Source organism: Chlorocebus sabaeus, chromosome 11 (assembly GCF_047675955.1).
Source record: "Chlorocebus sabaeus isolate Y175 chromosome 11, mChlSab1.0.hap1, whole genome shotgun sequence".
Taxonomy (NCBI): Eukaryota; Metazoa; Chordata; class Mammalia; order Primates; family Cercopithecidae; genus Chlorocebus; species Chlorocebus sabaeus.
In genome coordinates this window covers 25,162,764-25,185,994 of record NC_132914.1, presented here as the reverse complement: position 1 = coordinate 25,185,994, position 23,231 = coordinate 25,162,764, and the positions used below count along the sequence as shown (strand labels likewise).

Genomic DNA, 23,231 nt, shown 5'->3' with positions numbered 1-23,231 from the left:
TTTGTAAGGCTATAAGAAGTGATGCAATTATGACCCTTTTTTTATATTAGTTATCAATACTCATTACTTGGATTCATTAACTTATTAGGGATTGCAAAGTGGAAATAACCTAATTATATCATCTTGTTTTCATGTACTAACTGGGATAATTTTATAAAATGACAGTTACTTCCCAGTCTACTATTTGGTTACCAGGTTGTACAGTTCATATAGGAAAGACAGGATAAATAATATATCTTTTTATTTTTCCAGTTCTCAAAATGAATTAGCTTCCTGTCATCCTCAGAAGGTAATCAAGTAATTCCTTTTAAATATCATTGTGAATTCATGAATGTAAGCATATAAGGTAGGTTAGATCTATTGTAATCTTCATCCTTTGAGGCTCAAATGGTCTCATCTTTGGACAATGGGAACCCTTTCAAGTTGGCTTCTGAGTATTTTGACATGGCTGTAGTTATCTTTGATAGCTTCGTGTGTACTGGGTACATTAAGATGTTCTAATCTCATCTGTACATAGCCTGTTCATCTATGTCTCCAAGAAGCCCTGTTTTCTGGATACTAGGTATGTTCATTGTCAATGGTTTTGTCTTTATTTATAGGCCTAAATAGACAGAGCTATTGTATTGTATGTGCTTAAAGTTTTCAGCTCTAATACGTATTAAGTTTGGACTACCAAATTTAATGTCAAAATGAAAGTATTTAAAATCATATTAGTACATGTGAGGCCTGTTAGAAGTTTTACTGATATTTTTAGAGGAAACCTCAATCATGGAAAAGTATCATCTCTTAGCTATCAGTCATAATGTATACATTTATACAGTTTCTGATCTTAGCATTTTTTGGCTTAATACCATAGCAGAGTCTTCTTTCACAGTTTATCTTTGGCTCTCTTTTGGTGAGTAGTGATCAAATTTGCTACAAGTTACTGTCTCTACAGTATCTTATCTATAGAGTTTCACTTTTTTTAGCATGGTATTTCAGTTTGATGTGCATTGTTTTATTTTGATCACCAGTTGCCAATGTTTATCTTCTATAGTAACTCCCTTGGAAGTTGTCATATACATTCTAGATATTACCTTTATGTAAGTGTATACATTCTGTGGTTAAACATTTAAAATTACTTTTTAGAAATAAGGGAGTAGGCACTAGCACAGCATAGCTATCATCATTTTCCTGAGCTCATATAATCTCTAGTAGAGTTGGATAAAATGGTTAATTGCACTCTTAGAGAGGTGTACCACTAAATGATGATTGGTGATGAAACATAGAAAGTTTTAGAGTCTGTAACATTTGCTTGTTCAGAAAACTCTTTTGAGTCTAGACTTCATCTATCAGGAACTCTTTTCACTAATATGACTAGGGAATAAAATGCCCCTACTCGACTGGGCATGGCAGCTCACGCCTGTAATCACAGCACTTTGGGAGGCCGAGGTAGGCAGATCACTTGAGGTAAGGAGTTTGAGACCAGCCTGGCAAAACCTGGTGAAACCCCGTCTCTACTAAAATACAAAAAAATCAGCCTGGCATGGTGGTGTGCACCTGTAATCTCAGCTACTTGGGAGGCTGAGGCAGGAATGTTGCTTAACCTGGGAGATGGAGGTTGCAGTGAGCTGAGATGGTGCCACTGTACTTCAGTGTACTGCCTTGGTGACAGAGCGAGACTCTGTCTTAAAAAATATAAAATGTCCCTTCTCTTAGGTGCTACATAGGAGGAATGAGGACTCCAGTGGAGGTGTGGGATCCAGTGTTTTGTGTTCATGAAAGAAGAAAACACACAACATTTGCTGTGCTATAATTTTGGAGGGTCCTCTTTTGACAAAAATTTCTGGGCCAATCTAGGTAACTCTGATAACTCCATCTTTTCAGAGAATAATGTTCTACTGATCTGAAATGGATCAACCTAGACTAGTGCTTTCAGATACATACCTGTTCACCAGCCCTGATTCCCACTTTTTGTAGTCTTCTTCTGGGAGCTCTAAGACAAATCAGAGAGCAGTAGAATTCGATTTATTATTAGATCACAAATTTACTGAGTCATTAGGGTATTTTTAGAAGAAATTGGGTTTTTTTTTTTTAAAAAGAGTCAAACCAATTTAATAATAAAGGTAATATTTCACATAGCCAGACATTAAAGATGGGGCAGATTATTGGGCTGGACTTTTCCAGTGCTTTCAGCTCCTTGTCTCTGCAATTCCTAATTTCTGTTCTCCTCTGTATATCAGTAATATTCTTGAATTGGATGCAGATAGCATCTGCAGTTCCAGGTCTGATGACCACGGAATTTGGGAAAGAGACCATCTCTTCCAATGGCTCTCTTTAACAGTAAGGGAATGTTTTCCAGAAGCAAATCTCATTCATGTTTCCTTGGCCCACATAGTGTCGTATGCCCATTCCTGGATCCAAACCTCATTTCCAAGTGAATGCTATTTATAGAATGGCTTAGGCCTGGAATTACAACCAATCACTGGCAAGGAGGATGGGATTACCATGGTTGCCTTAAACTTAGCAGAATCTACTTCAGGGTTTGGAGTCAGTCCCTCAAACTGCGTAGCTCTTACATACTGAGGAAGGAATGAAAGGGATATTGAGAAGAAAACCACAATATTATCTATTACACTGTGTCTTAGGGCTCATTTGTGAATGTATTTTTATTTGTTTGGCTGCAGTGTGTGAGTAAATAATGAACCATGACAGTTGGAATAAGAGAAAGGAAAGAAAAAAAAAACCCACCAAGATGATATAAAGCATCCAAAGATGTCTGATTTGGTTATAAAAATCTTTGAAACCATTCCTCTGATTTTTATTAGTTTTAGAATTTCACTGAGTATGAATTACATGAGTACCTAGTGTCAACCATTTATACCTCTAAATGAGCTCAGTGAAAACCAGCTTCTGTGAAATATGATTAAACTTGCCCTTAAAACATGTCATTTGCATTGAAAATTTTGTTCCAGCTGTTCTTCCCTGGCTGCTTCTCACATACCCTGTGTTCCAGGTCAAAGAGTGTCCTGGCTGCAGCACCACCACCATGTTTTTCTTGACCCATGTCTAATGTATTGTCTGTCCTTTTCTCCAGGCTTCCAGATTATTCCTGTTCCTAAAAACCCAACTCAGTGATTACTTCTGTGAAGCCCTTCAATAACCTGCTCTGCCTGACGGTCTTTCCTCTAGTGACCTTTAAATATATTCTGTTCAGTTCAGTTGTCACTTATATCATCTGTCACCTTTTGGGAATTCTACTTTATGTCGTTGAGCTGTTCTTAACATCGTATGTGGTAGATGATGATCTTTTTGAAGGTAGTGATCCTTGAATCTCATGAAAATTATCCACCTTTCATGGCATCATCTTGGACAGGGAAGTATAAAGAGTCTTTCCTTCTGGACATAAAAATAGCTCACATTTATTAAGCACTTGCTGTATGCCCAGTGCAGTAACAAATACTTTACAAGCATTATCTCATTTCTTCCTCACAAACACATACAAAAACTCCATGTGCCAGGTTAGACCAAAACTTGCCTCAAAATAGGAGAACCAAGAAATGGATTCTCGTGGTAACACTGGGTGACAGTCTTTAAGCTCACAGGATGTCTCCAGGCATCAGTTTCTCACTCTGTCCAGTCTTGTAGCTTTGCGTTCTTATATGGCTTGATCAGGAGAAAGAATCGCTACACAAATGGGCAGTTCCAGGTTGGAATGGTCCTCAATGACCCCAATGAGAAACAGAGGAAGAGAAAGTTGCAACAATGTTTGGGGTGTTGGGGAGCCTCACATGGCTTGCCAGAGCATGTTACTGATAGCCAAGGTCTGAGCAGTCACCCCTACAGTGCAGCTGGTGGAAACACAGGCCAACTCCACCTGAACCATGAAGTCTGAAAGTCAAGCAGCATTGTTTCTCAATGAGATGCTGAGTAGACAATTATTCTGGTTAGCATTAATTCAAATGGACAGATCAGACCTGGATTTAGCCCAAGATCACTCAGCTAGGGAGATTTTACTCATCCTAATTTCAGAGTTTTGCTAGTAACAACTTTGCTACATTGTAATATTGTATTCAAACTATGTTTGAGTATCATTGCTCAAAGTACAAATAACTTCAACTGTGTGGACCTTGTTGTGTGTATTTTCAGTAGCAGCCCTCTTGAGAATATTCAGTGCCTCTAGTTCCTCATATAATCTCATCTTTTCTACCAAATCAGGAATTGAAACATTAGCTCATATTTTTACACGTTAGTTGAGTGACTGGATTTGCTTTCCTAAGGTTGTTTTTCAGTCACCATGTTTCCTTACCCAGGTCTTTGCTTTTGAATACATTCATAGCTCTTGTGGCTTCAACAACGACATTTCAGATGTTAGTTTGCTGATGCCGAGATACTGGTAGAGGAAGACTGGGTTAGTCAGTCCGTGAAATCTCCCTCCATTGCCTGAGGAAGTGACTGGATATAACAAGTTGGAGATTCATGGGTATGTGACATGGGCTAGTCCAAGATCTCTCAGGAGAGAGATATTTGGTCACCCTGGGGAGAATCAACCAGGACTGACCGAGCTATAGATGCTGAAGACCTGCTTCTCTAGAACTCCTGAGTTGAAAATGTACAAGTCCTGTTATCTCTGGCTTCTTTCAAAAATCCCGGGCCTGCCCCGCTCTTGCTTGGGCCTGCCAGCAGGCCCTGTTCTTCAGGTTCTTCTTGCCCTTTCAGTACCCAGGAGAGACCACCCACTGTCTCACTGCAGCTCCAAGTCTTCCTGTTTCTATCCTTGTGATCCAAGAATTTCAATGTCCAAGATAAGTTTTCTGTAAGTCTTGATGTTACTGAATTTTTGGCGCTATGTAATTTTTCATATACTGATGGACAACCTATGTTTTGTTGTTAAGCTGCTTTCCTGTCATTCTGGAATGCATCCTCATTTTACTTCTTTCTCTGCTAATGACTTTTCCAACTTTGATGTAGTTAGATCACAGCTTCTTTATTACCAAGTTTTAATGACTTTGTTTTCTCCACCTCATCTAACAAAGTACGTTACAGAGATTGCTCAACAATACTACGTGTGAATTTCATTTGACTTCATACTCAGAGATGGGTTGAGACTGTCTATGACAGTAATATTAGGATGTGGATTTTCATCTTACTTGTAGAGGGGGCTTGAATGTTGACTGTTACTGTGTACTTTCAGTTTGGGCTAAGAGCTTTAGGATGAAGCAAAGTTTACCAGCCTAACTTACAAATTGGTATGTTGATCTTGCTGTCTTTATCCATTCATTCTTTATCAGCTGAGGGGGCTAATTTGGGATTTAGGGGAATAAGAATATGATGTATTCTCAGGATTTTTGCTTCTAATCAGGAATAATGGCTTTATATGTATTAAAAAACATTAAAATATTATGTGCTTTTATTCAAACTAGATGTCAGTTATCTCACAGTTTACATTCGCTCCATGCGGTACCATGGCTGGAAAGAGGAACAAGTCTTCTTATATAAAAATGTGGCCTATTAACAACAAAAAATGGATTAATAGACTCTCTTCCTGTTTACAGTTTATGGTCTATCCTGAAGGGATTTGGTGTGTTCACTTATGCTTTTTAACTGGCAAAGTATGTATAACTACCTTTAGTTAATGAACATCAGCAGAGGGATATATCTATTTTACTTTTTAATATTAAAAACCTCAAAGACTTTTCTAAATTAGCAGGGGGGATTTACACAGCAAACTAGTGAAAAATGTTATGAGCTTTCGTCCTCTGTTTTGGTTTGAGTTGCCACTTTGGGGCTTTTACATGTCTTTCCCTTTCCCATCTCATCTCTAGGAGGCAAACAAAGAAATATAATTTGCATTGGCTATAGAAATGCCTCTGAGATCACTGCTCTAAGTGTGCTGGGGATTTGGAGTAGAAATTCTGAAAAGGAGAAAAAGACAAGGGTAAAAGCTCTGTTGACAGGGGAGTTTCATAGGCATGTGGTGAGAGGACAGCATTGGACGTGGGAATACACATTCTGCAAGCTTCCTCTCTTTTCCTAAAAACAACAGTCTAAGAGTGTGGTAGTTCTGTCTGGTTAAAGAGTTGGACTCAGTGGCAGCTGTCAAGCTTAGCTTTTCTTTCTAATTCAGATACTTCCCTATTGGAGTGTTTGGCACCTTCACTTCCTTTTTCTTTTCCTGTCTGTCATCACCTGTGGCACCTCTGGGTGAGAGGCAGGCAGATGGCTGTCTCTGGACATGATGCTTAACGATGCTTTATCCTTTGACCAGTACACGGGGCTGGAATGGAAGGACATTTGAACTTGCACTTTGATGCAGAGTATTAGCACATTCACCCTCTGCTGGCAGCAGACCAAGGACCCCAAGTTAGCCTGTGAACCAACTTTTTCCCTGGAGTATAAACAATGCATGAACTTGGCTAGGAGGTCAGCTCTTCAAAGCTGACTTTTTTTTTCCCCCAGTGGGATCCACTATTTGTTCATATTTAGGCAGCATCTAAGTAGAGGCAATTTAGACATTTAACCAAAGCAAAATTTAGTCTAAAAAAATAGGAAGATCTCATTATAGATTCACAGATCTGTGTATTTGTGTGCTCAAGGATAATAATAATACTGGGATATGTTTCAGAGAAAAGAGATGAGTAAAAATAAGAAAAAAAATTAATGGATTTGAGCCCAAGTAAATGAAACTCTATTATTTAATTATAGTATCTGACTGTGAATATAAATGGGAGATGAACAAGAATTTTCTCCTTCAGTTTGGATCATAGAAGATTTCATGACTAAAAGGGGAAGTCTATCACTCAGAGCTACAAGCTAGAGGTTTGATCCTTCATAAAATGAATCAGGGAATATAGAAAATATTTTGGGAATTGAGGACAGTCTCTTTTGCACACACTCAAGTGTTTTTACATCTAAAGTGAGCAAAACTGCATAATGTGGAATATATGCCTGTGTCCTTCAAATTTGCCACTCTTTGGCAGCCTGGATAGATGGGAAAAAAAGCCATTGATATGCAGTGAAAAAGGACATGGTCACTCTTAGAATTCCATGTTTGGAACCTCTTGGGGGCTAGTGTCTGCAATAATATCGATGACTGGGCCATTTATTTGGTATCTATTGCTACTTTTGGCAAGTGGGTAAGTTTAAACCCCAGTGTCCTGGTTAAATTCCAATGTAGATGAGTGATAATATTCCATCTGCCATGTTCTTATTTTGCCTTCCTTAAGGAAATGAAGCATAACTGCATTTCAAAGCAGACTGTTGACACACTTAAGATAAAAAGTTAATATTTTTATTTCTCATTGTGTAGTTCATTGTCCTCAGATCTTGTTGCTCACCCAGCCCTGTCACTGATTCACCTGTGACCTTATATAACAATGTGGGCAGCTTGAAAGAAAAAATAGAAAAATATGTATCATGCAAACATTAATACAAAGAAAGTGGGAGTTGCTATGTTAGTATTGATATAATATTCTTTTGAGCAAAGAAAATTACTAGTGACAGAGCGGGATATTATATAATTATTAAGACATTGCTCCACCAAAAAGACATGACAATTCTAAACGTGTATATACTAAATAACTGAGCTGCAAAATACATGAAGCGAAAACTGATAAAATTGAAAAGAGATATAGACAAATTCACAATATTATTTGAAGATTCGAACACCTAGATTTAATCACTTTGTAAAAAAAAAACTAGACAGTCAGCAAGGATATAGATGAACTCAACATTAGTAACCAACAAAATCTAGTTGAAAGCCAATAGCAGCAGCACACACATTCTTTTCATGTGCCCATTGAACATATACCAAGATAGATCATATCCTGGGCCAGAAAACAAATTTCAATAAATTTAAAAGAACTAAAATCATATGGGATATATTTTTTGACCACCATGGAATCAAATTAGAAATCAATAACAAAGAGAACAGGAAAATTTCTGAACCCTTGGAAACTGAGTAATATACATTGTAAATAATCCATGGGTAACAAAGGAAGTCTCAAGGGCCATAAAAAATATACTGAACTGAATGACAATAAAAACACAACAGGTAAAAATTTGTGGATGATGGCTAAAGCAATTCTGAGAGGGAAGTTTATGGCACACCACACACGTACATTAGAAAAAAGAAAAAGTCTCAAATCAGTAATCTAAGTTCACAGTTCAGGAACCTAAAGAAGAGCTGTAAATATCCAAAGCAAGCAGAAGAAAGGAAATAATATTAAGAACAAAAGTAAATAAAATTGAAAACAGGAAAACAATCCATGAAAAAATTCAGGTTACTTTAGAAGATCAGTAAAATTGACAAACCGCTAGTAAGACTAACAGAATAAAAAAAGAAAAAACACAAGTTATCAATATCGGTAATGAAAAGGGATATATCACTGCAGACTCTGCAGACAGCAAAAGGATAATATGGGACTACTACAAACAACTCTACACACATAAATTCACAACTTAAATGAAATGGACCGAGTCCTCAAAAAACATGAACTGCTGCAACTCACCCATAATTAGATAATTTTAATAGCCTTATAACAGTTAAGGGAATTTAATCTGTAACTTAACAAACTTTCAAAAAAAGTATTCTTCAGATGGTTTTACTAGATAATTCTACCAAATATTTAAAGAGGGATTGAAACCAGAATTGCTTTAGGCGTGATCCACAAATTTTTACATGTTGTATTTTTATTGTCATTCAGTTCAATATATTTTTTATGGCCCTTGAGACTTCCTTTGTTACTCATGGATTATTTACAATGTATTTTATAAACAGTCTCCCCGAGAAAACCATTCATTTTATGAAAGTAGTATTACCCAGATACTAAAACAAAGTACAAAAAAGAGATGAGACCAATATCCCCCATAAATACAGGTACAAAAATATTAACAAAATATTAGCAAATAGAATTCAGCAATATGTAAAAAGAACCATATTATACATCATGACCAAAGGGGAGTTTATTTCAAGGGATCCAAGGCTGGTTCAGTATATGAAAAAATATCAGTGCAATTCAGTGTGTTAACAACCTAAAGAAGAAACATCATACAGTGCTATCAATTCATGCAAAAAGTGCACTGACAAAATTCCACAGTCATCTATGAGAAAAACTCTCAGAAAAATTGAGGTAGAAAACTTTCTCAACTTGACATGGAGCATCTATAAAACATCTACAGCTAGCATTATACTTAATGATGAAAGATGTGAGTGTTTCCTCTTAGATCAGGAACAAGGTCAAGGGATGTCTACTCATGACCCTTCTTCAACATAGTGCTGGAATTTCTTGCCAGTGCAAAAAGGCCAAAAATTGTAATTAAAAGCATATGGATTTTAAAGGACAAAATAAAACTGTCCCTATTTTTCATTTGATGTCATTGTTTATGTGGAAAATCTCATGGAACATTTGAAAAAAAAGAAAAACTAACTCCCAAAACTGATTTGAGTTTAGCAAGGTAGCAAGATATATGATAAACATATAAAAGTCAGTTATATTTGTATATATTAATACTAGCAATGAATGGCTGAACATCAAAATTTAAAATGCAGTACTATTTATAGTCACTCAGAAAATGAAATACTTAGGAATAAATCTAACAAAACACATTAAAGGATGTGTATGCTGCAAGCCACACAATGCTGAAGGAAGATCTAAATAAATAACTATATCATGTTCATGGACCGAACACTCCACATGGCAAAGATGGCAGTTCTCCTCAAACTGATACACAGGCTTAACACAATTACTATCAAAATCTCAACAAAGTTTTTTATAAATACAGAGAAGAAAAATTTATATTGAAATTTCAGCTGAAAAGCAAAGCAATTAGAATAGCTAAAAGAACTTTGAAATAGAAGAATAAAGGGAGTAATCTACCCAATTCCTAAATTTATTATATAACTGTAATAATCAACACTGTGAAATTTGCAGAGGGATAAACACTTATATCAATGGAAGAAGCCATTGATATAAACAGAGAAGCCAGAAATTGACTCACAACATATCAAACCAATTTTTGACAAAAGTGCAAAAGCAATTCAACAGAAAAAACATCTTTTCAACAGCTCATTCTTGGAGCTATTTGGACATTCATAGGCAAAACAAACAAACAAAACCCCTTGACCTAAGTCTTTTAACTTATACAAAAAGTAACTCAAAATAGACCACAGACTTAAATGTGAAACTCAAAACTATACTACTTCTAGGGGCAAAAAGAAAATCTTCAGGGTCTAGGGCTAGACAAAGCATTTTTAGATTTTATACCAAAAGCTGGAGGAAAAGGTGATAAACTGGACTTCATTAAAATGAACATTTTTGCTATTTCAGGCCAGGTACTGTGGCACAAACCTGCAATCCCAGAACTTTGGGAGGCCGAGGCAGGCAGATCAATGGAACTCAGGAGTTGGAGAGCAGCCTGGTCAACATGGCAAAACTCCTTCTCTACAAAAAATACAAAAAATTAGCCAGACATGGTGGCATGTGCCTGTAGTCCAAGCTATATGGGAGGCTGAGGTGGGAGGATCACCAGAGTCTAGGAGGTTGAGGCTGCAGTGAGCCTTGATTGTGCCACTGCATTCCAACCTGGGCAACAGAGTGAGACCCTGTTTAAAAAAAAAAATATTGCTATGTGAAAGATCCTATTGAGAGGATGAAAAGACAAGCTACAGATTGGAATAAAAGTGTTTGCAAACCGTATATCTGACAAAGTACTAGTATCGAGAATATAAACTCTCAAAACTCTATAATAAAGCAGAAACATCCAATTAGAAAATGGACAAAATACCTGAAGAAACATTTCTTGAGAGAAGATATACAGATAGCAACTAAGCACATGAAAAGATGTTCAACATCATTAATCAATGACAAATGCAGAAAGGCCAAAATAAAAAATAGTGACAGTATCAAATGCTGACAAGGATGTACAGAAACTGACTCATTCAGATATTGTTGGTGGGGATGTAAAATTCTGCAAGACAGTTTGGTAGATTTTGGGGAGAAAAAAACAGCATTCATCTGCCGTATATAACCTAGCAATGCACACCTGGACATTTATCTCAGAGAAAAGAAAACATGTTCACACGGAAACCTGTATATAAACGTTTATGGCTTTATTCTTAATAATCTCAAACTTCAAAAACAATTTCTTATTTCTTCTAAAGAAAAGGGATACATGTGCAGAATGTGCTGGTTTGTTACATAGATATACGTGTGCCGTGGTGGTTTGCTCCACTTATTGACCTGTCCTCTAAATTCACTCCCCTCACACCCCACCTCACAACAGTTTCTGGTGGTGTGTCTTGTTCCCCTCTCTGTGTCCATGTGTTCTCAATGTTCAGCTCCCACCTATGAGTGAGAACATGTGGTGTATGGTTTTCTGTTCCTGTGTTAGTTTGCTGACGATGATGGCTTTCAGCTTCATTCATGCCCCTGCAGAGGACATTATCTCATTCCTTTTTATGGCTGCATAGTATTCCATGTTGTATATGTACCATATTTTCTTTATCCAGTCTAACATTGATGGGCATTTGGGTTGGTTCCATGTCTTTGCTATTGTAAGTAGTGCTGCAATAAACATTCGTGTGCATGTGTCTTTATAGTAGAATGATTTATAATCCTTTGGGTATATCCCCAGTAATGGGATTGCTGGGTCAAATGGTATTTCTGGTTCTAGATTCTCGAGGAATCGCCATACTGTCTTCCACAATGGTTGAATTAATTTACATTCTCACCAACAGTGTAAAAGCATTCTTATTTCTCCCCAGCCTCACCAGCATCTATTGTTTCCTAACTTTTTAATAATTGCCATTCCGACTGGCGTGAATTAATCTCAAACTTGAAGCAACTCAGTGTCCTTCAATAAATGATTAAACAATCCATACCATAGAACACTATTCAGCACCAAAAATAAACTATTGATACACACATGAACCTGGACGAATCTTTAGAAAGTTCTGTTGAGTGTATGATTTCATTTATATAATATTTTTGAAGTGAAGAAATTATAGAAACTAAATAGATCAGTGGTTTCCAGGGGTTAAGGAGGGGTGGGGTGGAGTGGAAACAAGTGTGGCTATAAAAGGCATCCTGAGGGATTTTTGTGGTGATGGAAATGTTCTGTATCTTGACTCTGTCAATGTCAGTATCGTGGTTGTGATAATGTAATACAGTTTTGCAAGCTGTTACCAATGAGGGAACTGGGTGAAGGCTACATGGGATCCCTATCTCTCTCTCTCTCTCTCTCTGTGTGTGTGTGTGTGTGTGTGTTTTGTAACTGCATGTGGATCTACAATTATTTCAAACTAAAATGTTTAATTAAAAACACAAAATTTCCTCTAAAGGCCTCTAGATTAAAAATCTGAAAGCGTTTTCTGGTGCTTTCCATGGGAAAGCATTTCATGTCCCCCCTTTCTGCCCTCAGATAATCGTATGGCGACCACGGAGGCTTTTTTGCTGTTCCTGGACATGCTTAGCAAACTCTCACCACAGGGCCTTTGTACTTTCTATTTCCTCGTCTGGAACATTCCTTTCTCTGGCCTGCTCATTCACTTCATCGAGATCTCTGCTCAAATGTCACCTTATCAGAAAGGTTTTTCCTTGAACAATCTGTCTACAGTACCATTCCTGTCACGATTGATTCCCTGACCTGGGTTTATTTTTCTTCTCTCATCAGAAACAGATTGAATGCTTTAAAAAATTCCAAGCCTTGGATAGAAACCTCGAAATTCCCTACTCTGTTTCCTCTTTTCTGTACGTTGTTCCTGGATTCGGAGTGTTTTATTTCAAAAGTAAATGAAACAGGCAAATTCACTCTGTTTCTATTCCTTCTGCTGATCACTCCATATCTGTATGGTTGGAATTTTAAGATTTTAAGGCTTCTGTAGTAGCATATATACTGTATTCTGTCACACTCAGCTTATTGCAATCCAGTGGTATTTCTTAAAACAGCTAAGACTTCAGACAGTCAACCCCCATCTCTGTACACCGTGAATCTGCCTCTAAATGACTGGGCTCTAATTCTCTTCTAGGCGTTTTAACCGGTCCAAGGCGTAGAGACATACTCCAGGAGGATCCTCAGAAGTTTTGGACAAGCCTCCCCCAATGTGGCAGGTGGGTCTCTTGTCTGTGGGTGCAAGAAATGTAACTTTCTTTATTCTTCCATAGCTAACCTGAAAGTAAATGCCGTTCGGACCCTCTCCTTGACCGTGACAGCAGCCTGAGGTTGCACTGAAGTTCTGGATAAGGCTATGAGATGCCAAGTTCTCGAGGGGTGGATCGCAATTCTTGGCTGTCCTCTCTCCATTAGTCATGTCTGTCTTACCATCTCTTGTCAGTACTTGCGGACCGCTGCTGAGGCACACCTCGATCTATCCTCAAGGATCTTCTGTTCTCTTTCTCTTAGTTTCTTCTAGATACCTCTTGGGCACATAGGGGCATGCTATCACTGCTGCAGGCCCAGAGGAAACTCTTTGGGATTACAAAGCTCCCCCACCCCATTTTTTTTTCTTTTTGTATTGCCGCGCTTATTCAGTGGCTCCTGTGTTATGCTATAGCACGAAATCCTTTGCAAGGCCACTCAAGTCCTGGGTGTACTACCAAGCTGTTTCTGAAGTTCAGACTATACCCAAGAAATAAACTATTTTGCCCATCACCCATGTTTCCCCACAACATATTTGGGGTTTCTTTCTATAATCGTATTTTGAACAAGCACAACTTAGGAAATCAATCAAAACACAATTTATTTTCCATTTCCTTCTGTTTCTTTGAAATGCATTGGAGAAGGGTGGCAGGTATTCCCTTGCTTCAGGTGAAATTTAGGTCTTAGGCAGACTCCGTACTTTATAAGTTCACTCTTAGATTTAAAATAAAGTTCCTCTGGACATTTTAAATTACAGAAATAATCTCCATTCAGAAATGATTATGTCCAATATCACACCATAATCATAGCTTCAAAGTCAATTTAATATCAGATGAGCTGCCCTCCCCGACGTGGGGCCCGTTTTTGAGTTGGACTACTGCAGTGGGAAAAGGTCTGTCATTTTTTTCTCTCTTCACCTGTCACCTCCTATCCCACTTCCTAGTTGCTGTTGCTGAACTCTCAGGGGTTGGAGCATGGGAAAGAAGAGGGGAAAAGTAGCTCAGGGATTTTTCTCTCTTGAACGGATGTTATGTTAAGCTGGCTTTGTGTTTTCTGGGCCAGGAAGCTGCTTAACACTGACTCTCAGTTGGTCACTTTTGGGAGACTTTCATGGCCCCTCCAATGGACCCACTCAGCTTCAATTCTTCTGACTTGGGCAGGGCTTCTCCTTCAGCACCCTACTCCCCACTCAGCACCTGGTTTCAGATAGTCTCTTCCCTCTGGCCTCTGATTTGGTGTCTCGTGAATGCCGCCGGTGGTCTCCTTGAGCTTCAGGCTGGCTCTCTCACACCTGGCCCACACCTGCTCCAGGAAAACATACCTCTTATGAACCTTCAGGGGCGGGAGAGGCTGTGGGCACTTCTCAGATTGCAGAGCTGCTCCTAGCCCAGGTCTGTTGTCCTCTGGATTTTCAGGGTGGGAGCCAGGCTGCGGTCCATGGGGTCTCCCAAACTCCAGGGGATACATCCAGGCCCACTAAAGATTTCCTCTGAAGCCTCTGGAAAGAGCTGTGGAAAAGGTAGCCCTTTCTGTACCTCTCTCTTGGGGGGAAGGTGGGGCTTGGCATTGGCAGCAGCTCTATCCAATAGCCTCTTGAAGCCTCTTCCCCTCATCTCCCTTCTGTTGATCCTTTATAACTTCCTGTTAGGTTTTAGAGCCATCCATAGTTCTCAGTTTCTTTTAAAATCTGGATTTTGACCTGGTCATTTACATTGGAATTTCATACTTGTTTCAGGAAGGTGCCTCAGTTGGATCTCCCAGTCTGTCATTCTGCTCCCACTAGGGAGAGTCGAGGCAGTGGGGCCTGGGATCAGGGTGGTGTGGGAATAGGGTGAAACCAGCCACTTCCATCTTGCTCCTGGATCCACTGATGTACACACATGCCTTAGCTACCTTATTTTGTACTCACAGTGGTCTACATCCGCTCTTAGCTTAGTTTATATGTAGGAAGGTCTCTTCTGATCCTGTTTTCTATGGGCCGGAATCATTCCAATTTCCTAGGGGGCATTAGGCTTTTGAACTTCCCAATTTATTAACTGACACCCCCCAGTCTCCTGTGTTCCCTGCCTTGCCAACAGTTTTCTAACACCATGAGTGAAGAGTATAGCTACTTGGCTGACTGACTGGGGAAAGAAGCAAGATTCGTGGAAATAAGATAAAATACTTCAAATAGTATACCCCTCCATGATAAAATGTATTACCTGCCTTCTTTCCAGTACTTACCATGTGATTTTTTTATCCTTGTAATGGCACCGCTTAATTTACATTAAGGATTTGACATTTGAGGAAACCAGATGTGTTAGTTTGCTAGGGCTTCCATAGCAAAGTACCACAAACAGGGTGACAAACAAGAGAAACTGATCGTCCCACAGTTCCAGAGGATAGAAATCAGAAATCAAGGCTGACAGAAGGGTAGGTTCCTTCTGAGGGCTGCAGGGGAAGAATCTGTTCTGGGCCCTTCTTTTTGGCTTGTAGATGACTGTCTTCTTTCTGTAGCTCTTTATATTATTTTTCTCCTATGCACATTTGTCTCTATGTCTAAATTTCCCCTTTTTATAAGGACACCAGTTATATTGGATTAGGGCCCACAAGAATGACCTCATCTTAACTAATTACATCCACAAAGACCGTATTTCCAAATAAGGTCACATTCTGAGATCCTGGGGTTAGGGCTTCCACATATGAATTTGGGGGGAAGGGGCAATGCACCCCATAACACCAGGGTTCAAAGGAGCCAATTACTTCAAAGTCACAGAGACCTTGAAGTGCCCATGCAGCAGTTCCTCTCCATGACTGTGTGACTCTGTAGCTCGCATTCTTTCTGCTATCCTACACTTCATCTCAGCTCTTACACGCAGGATTATGCAACAAGAAGAATGCTGGCTTTCTTTTAAACAATCAAACCAGGCTAGCAGAAGCATGGACCCATCTAGGGAAAAGCTCTTAGACATCAGGTGGTGCCATCACATGAACTCAGAACAGCAAGCCTTGCACATAGGGGAAAAAGGCAACTGTCTGTAGAGAGGTCCAATCTAACACCATCATACCATTGGCTAGAAAGTGAGTTTCTGCCTGAATTCAAGGTGTAAATTATGCCAGGGTTCAAATGTTTCTGAAGCTACTAAAATAGTGTCAACTTGAGTTTGGTGGTGTTATTCATATGACTTGTGGTTTGCATGTTTTGGTGCTTTTGACCTATATTCCTATCTAAATATGCTGTGTGTGTGTGTGTGTGGTCGGCTTCACGTAGGGTATATTTAAACAATGTGTAATAAAACAACATATTTAAATCATGTAAAGGAAAAGGGTAAACTGTTAGCTATAAAGTTCCTGCAGGCATTTACTGGATAATGATAATGATAGCTTAGCTAAAAAAGGATAAAATATGTTCAACTTCAATGGGGATTATATTTAGGAGAATTATCGGATTGTTTTGATATTTTCCTTTTAAAAACAATTCTTTAGTGCCTCCTAGGTGGGAGATAGGAATTATTATAGTGATTTGGAAACATGGCTTTATGCATATGAACATAATTTGGGTCTTATAGTATTTGTCACTATTTTATTCCAGATGGCAAAATTCTTTTATTATTCCTTTCAGTTAAGACCTGAAGTATGTACCTACAGAAACAAGTCCATGATAAAATTTTTCTTGCCAAAATTCTAATAGGTGCTTACTTACTGAGAAATATGTGTATTGAGAAATGCTTAAGAAAAATACACTTTAATGAAGCAGCACTAATGATATTTATTTAGCTAATTGTGTACAGGGATCTAACCGTGATTTTAAGTAAAGTAGACTGTTGGCCATGTAAATAAGCTTGGCACAGGTGTGCAGGGTTTTAGGAGAATTGGGTAGGAGAGCTAATGAAAATTAGAGTCAAGCTCAAAGAAATATTTTATTGTAAATTGAATTTCCCATTATAAAACAAATACAGCTGCACACAAATATTTTAAAATAAGAGTGAAAAAATGCTCACAGTATAAGAACTGAAAGAAACAAAACTAGCTTTTTGGTATATTTGCGTCTCCTCCTTTTTTGTTCATTCATTCAACTGAGCATTACTGAGCACCTACTCAGTGCAGGTGCTTAGGGAATAAAGATAGTTAAGACAAAGTTTCCGCCCTTAAGGAGCTTTTGATTTATCAGGGGAAACAAACAGTGAATGAGTCTTTACAATAGGGAGTAAGTGCAATACTCAGGGATAGTGGCCAAAGAGGTTGCTATCAACTCTATTGTTAGCTCTGGGAAAGCTTCACAAGGTAAGTTGAAATAGAAACTTGCTCAGAAATGCTTTAGCCAGAAAAGAGGAGAAAATACATTTCAGTTCCAGGGAAGAAGGAACATCTGCTCAGGTATGAGAGGATGGGAATAATATTACAAGGAACTGCAAATAATGCAGCACGTCTAGAATAACAGAGAATGAGACTGGAGTAGGTGGGAGTGATATCATGGAAAGATTTGTGCCTGTTATCCTATCGGCAAGAAAGGTTTTCTCATAGGGGAAGAGTATGTTTAGAATATCATTTTAGAAAAATTAACCTTCAGCATTATGATTGGATAGATGGATTAGAAGTTACAAGCTTTAGGAGCTAAGAGATTGATAAGGAGCCAGATAAACCAAGAAGCTGAAATAAAGCTTACATAAATGAAGCTTGCATGGGTTCCTAGCAATATTTTAGTAGGGACCCTAAAATGTGTTTCCACGGCCATATGTTTTTATAGATGTTACAAAAGTACAAATTTCTAAGTTCAACCAGTTAAAAACTCATGCTTTCTTTTTTTATACTGCTACCCCTCCGTTATGTTTCCATTAATGTTAGGTGACAACAAAGTGCCCACACACATTTTGCATTCACAATTTTGCATTCTTTCTCTTTAAAAGGGCCCCTAAATTGTATAAGCTTTAGGACCTCACAAATGTAGATCCAGTCCCAAGGTGATATCCAGAAGATACATGACAAGTTCTTAAAACAGGAGAGTAGCTGCAGAGGTGAAGAAGAAAACGATAAGAAAGATGCAGGTGGAGGAATTAATGGCTATGTTGATGTGAGGAAAAGGATTGTACCAATATTTATCTTAAGACCATTAATAGGGGAAAAAAGTGGTAGGGACAGGTCACTATTGTAAATAACATTTTATTGAACATCTTTATGTGTGTGTTTTCATATTTCTGGATTTACAGACGTAGATTTACTATGTCAAAGTGTGTAAATATTTTAATGGATTTTGTTATCTATTACCAAATTGCTTTCCAGGTAAATTGTGCTATTTAACACTGCTGCAGTTAATGTAGAAATGGATTTTCTTGCCCATACTCCCACTAGCATTGGGCATTATAATTTTAATTTTTTCAAGCTAAATTACTGGGTAAAAATGGCACCTACTTCTCATTTTACTCTGAAGTGAGATAAATACCATCCATTATTGCAAACCCTCTCTAGGAATCTATTTTCAGGGGGTAGTTACTGTAGTCTTTTCCTGGTAGTGATTTAGGGAGCATTAGGAGGTAGTTGTAAATCCTTTATGTGAGTAGTTATGTTATACATTCTAAATACATACATACATGCATAGATCATAAAAGCACTAGAAATAGGTAAGACTGAAACAGTTTTGCAGATCAGATTTAGACTAGATGTTGGCAAACTTTTTTTGAAAAGGGCTAGAGAGTAAATATTTTAGGCTTTGTAGGCTAGGAGGCAAAACTGAGGATAATAAGTAAGTACTTTAAGTGAAAAAAATATTTTGCACATTTTTTTTTTTTTTTTTTTAATAAGATAGGGTCTGGCTCTGTCATCCAGGCTGGAGTGAAGTGGCACAAGTGAAGCTCACTGCAGCTTCCAACTCCTGGGCAGAATTCATCCTCTTGCCTCAGTCTCCCAAGTAGCTGGGACTACAGGCATGTGCCACCATGCCCAGTTAATTTTTTTTTGTTTTGTAGAGATGAGGTCTTGCTATGTTGCCCAGGTTGGTTTCAAACTCCTGGCCTCAAGTGATCCTCCTGCCTTGACCTCCCAAAGCTCTGGGATTACAGGTGCAAGTCACCAAACCTGGCCAGTACAAATTTTTAATGGACATAGTTCAAAATATAATAGTCATAATGAAGTCCTTTTTTTTTTTTTTCCTGAGACAGAGTCTTGCTCTGTTGCCCAGGCTGGAGTGCGTTGGCACGATCTCGGGTCACTGCAACCTCCGCTTCCCAGGTTCACGCAATTCTCCTTCTTCAGCCTCCCGAGGAGCTGGGATTACAGGCACACACCACCAGGACTGGCTAATTTTTGTATTTTTATTAGAGACGGGGTTTCACCCAAGGTGCTGGGATTACAAGCATGAGCCATCGTGCCTGGCCAACAAAGTACATTCTTTATACTATAAGTCAGGTTTTGGAGAGGGGACATTTTGTTTAATTGGGAGTTCAAAGTTAATGTCTCTGTCACCAAATTGATTGTCAGTGCTCATCTGTTAAAATCTCCATTTTTATTTACAGGAATGAGGCAGATTTGGACCACAGGCCATACTGTGCCAACACTTATTTTAGACCCTGACATTTATGAAGGCATTTGCCTATTAAGCTTTGTTAACATATTTTGTTTGATAGTGTTTCAGTTCTGTCACATACTTTATTTGAACCTATTTGGTATCTACAGTTTGCAAACTCAGTGAAGTATGTGTGTGGAGCTTGGGGGATTGGTTATTCTCCATTGCTAATGGAATTTGGGAGTCTACCTGAGGCAGCAGCACTATGACACTGAAGCATTTTGTCTATTTACATAGAGACTTGGGAAGAGAAACAGGAAACCAGACTTAGTAGGTCTAAATTTGATCTGTTAATGCATGCTTTGGAATGATTTTGAATGTTCCCTGTTGCTGACTTTGAGTCAACTGTGACTTGGTACTGGCTATTAATTTCTTTTTCTGCTAACTTTTCGGGCTTTGTGCTTTTGCTTTAACATTGCTGTTGCTCAGCAACTTTCCTAAAAGTCTAAATTCTTTCCCCACCCTCCTCACAAACTTATTGTCTTGAAATATTTTTTTATAAATCATTTCATTTGCTAATGCTTCTTGTGGCAAGGCCACTCAGTTCCTTGGGTGTCAAGAATGAAAAGAAGAAGGAAGAAAAGAGACAAAATGGAAAGTTATGAAAAAATTTAAAAACCAATTCCCTTTTTAGTTATTTCACCCACTTCAGAGATTGGACCATCTATCTTGAAAGTTTCAACTAAAATTTGACTTCTAAATTTAAGACCAATTTTTCCTTTAAAGTCTTAATGAATGGCTTGAGAAGTCTATTAAAACTTGAGTTACTTTAGCTACTATCATGAATATGCTGAATTATAGACTGGATATCCTAAGGCTAATGGTCAGATTGAAAGTTTATGTTTTATCTTTTAATGGGTATATTTCTAAGGCATAATCAAAGATAATTAAAGTAGAATGAGCTTAACATGAAAACCTTATTGTAGATAATATAGCAAACTTTCCTTACATTACCAGCACATAGAATATTTTGATTTGGTATTATGTTGAATGGAGAAATGTACTATACCTATATTTTTAACAAATATGTTTTACATATATTTTAGAGATAATATGTTATTAGATTGTAACTTGTATGTTGCTGGGAGTCAGCACAAGAGAAAATCTTGTGAAAATTAAATTTTGGAATTGTTTCCTTATTTATTAATATTTCCATATGTGTGTTCTTCTCAACAATTTTTTTTTTAGCTACTGAAATATGTGGCTATGTATTCATTTGTTTAATTCTACATTTTCATTATACTTTTGACATGGAAAGGTCTTTGTGTTTCTAAAAAATTTGTACTCATGGTTTTATAATTTTGTGAACAGAATTTGCTCTAAATACTTTCTTTTATATTTTTCATGAAATTAATTATTGTTAAGTATCTACTGGACTCCCTGTGTCTTGAAATAAAATTCCTTTAGTATATCTTTATAATCACAGTTATTGACAAATATCTGATATGTATTGGTTTTTAAAAGTTTGTTCAACCAGAGAAGAAATCAGTTGTTTTAGCAGAGGTGAAACTAAGCCTCAGGGTTCTTCACTCCTATGGGTCCTTTCCCAGATATGGAGAGACACTCTAGGCAGTGTGCTCAGATGCTCACATGTTTTTTTGTTTGTTTGTTTTTTTGTAAAAATTTGAAAAGAAAGCTATTTTAGCTGCAATCATTTAAGACCAGTGCTTCGACTTTGACTGCCCTTCCTTTACTATCGTGTCTTGGGGTGTTATTGGAAAGACCATGGCTATTTTTGATGAGGGTCCAACAAAGGGAGAATCAAACAGGGAATGCTGTGGTCTAAAATTAAGTGGGTTCTATTTTGGTTGTTTGTAAACACTTCCATGTATACTGAAGCTGTTGATAACTGTCCTACTTGGCAACTCCCTGGAGCATTCTGACACACAGGTGTGGAGCCCGAGGTCATGTTACCCTGTGCACGTGTCCACAGCACTGGTATCTCATGCATGCTCATGGGTGGTGGGAGTGAAACTAGGTTTGAAATACACTGAGACAGTAGCTACTCTCTGTAAAACCCTTCCTGTTATTAGATGTGCAATAATAGCAGAGGATGTGGGTTTATCAATGCATAGTCAAAATAGAAGTTCTCTTCTGTCAGGAATTTAATGACTAATGCAGTTTATACTACTATTAATGCATCGTTTTTTCTTTTTTGATAGATTTCTTTTTCTCAGTATTCCTTTGTTTTTAGGGCACAAACCTGTAGCAGTAATACAAACACAAGTACGACTGTGTGTGTTTAGTTGCATGTTTTCTGAATCTCAGTGATAAATAAAAGCAGTTTTTTTGGAGCGGGGACAAGGTCTCTGTCTTTCAGGCTGGAGTGCAGTGGTGCAAACCAGGTTCACTGTAGCTTCAACCTCCTGGGCTCAAGTGATCCTTCCACCTCAACCTCTCGAGTAGCTGGGACTACAGGCACACACCACACCTGGTTAATTGTTTTTTAAATTTTCATAGAGATGAGGATTTTGGTATATTTCTCAGGCTTGTCTCAAACTCTCAGCTCAGGTGATACTCTTGCCTTGGTCTCCCAAAGGGTTGGGATTACAGGCATGAGCCACTGCACCTGGCCTAAAAACAAATTTTGATGAAACACTCCAGATGAAAGAATGAATGATTGTTCTCTCTATAAAAAATAATATTTGGCCGGGCATGGCGGCTCATGCCTGTAATCCCAGCACTTTGGGAGGCTGAGATGGGCGGATCATGAGGTCAGGAGATCGAGACCATCCTGGCTAATACGGTGAAACCCCGTCTCTGCTAAAAATACAAAAAAAATTAGCTGGGTGTGTTGGTGGGCGCCTGTAGTTCCAGCTACTCGGGAGGCTGAGGCAGGAGAATGGCGTGAACCCGGAAGGTGGAGCTTGCAGGGAGCCAGGATCGCGCCACTGCACTGCAGCCTGGGCGACAGAGCGAGACTCCGTCTCAAAATAAATAAATAAATAAATACAAAATAATAATAATATTTGTGAAGATGCAAAGAGTATGCAGCTCATAACTGTAGGGGAAAAAGTTTTAAAGAGTTGTGGTCAGGGAGATAATATGAATATATTTTTTTTCTGGATTTGTGATGTTTGGGACCCTTCTTGATATTTTAAAGTTTGTTGAGTTTTCTTTCATAGCAAATGAATATTCATTTTCATGTTAAATTTATAATTTGTCTTCTCTTTCTAAAACTGTAAAAACTTTGGCCCCTCTACAATACATATATCCATAGAATAAATACTAGATATTTAGACACCATAAAGGTGTAAGGGTCACTTTTCGCCTGGCAGGTACTTATTATGTTTGGAGTTGAGTGCATCTCCATAATAACAAATAGTTATTATTGTCCAGTGATGACTGGTGCTTTCTATGGACATTAAATACTATCTGTAAATTGTAAAGAAGAATTTCTACTTTCTCAGCATCTTAAGGCGGTAAGATCTTATGCTACAAAGCATTTTCTGATGGTTGAGAAACTGTCAAGTCTTTTATTTAACCAGGGATTTGATACATGGAAATAATATTTACTTTTTCATTTCCCTCAATCACCTTTTCTGGTTTGACTTGTCAAAAAAGGGAAAAAAAAGGG

The 23,231-nt window shown here is 38.1% G+C and overlaps 1 protein-coding gene across 2 annotated transcripts in view; it reads left to right on the top strand.

The window, feature by feature from the left end:
• SOX5 (SRY-box transcription factor 5) overlaps nt 1-23,231 on the top strand; it is a 1,032,593-nt gene that overhangs the window by 142,232 nt on the left and 867,130 nt on the right. For both annotated transcript variants that reach the window (XM_073020544.1, XM_073020543.1), the window contains exon 2: nt 13,007-13,088. The gene's annotated coding sequence lies outside the window, so the exon portion shown is untranslated. The remainder of the gene's footprint in view (nt 1-13,006; nt 13,089-23,231) is intronic.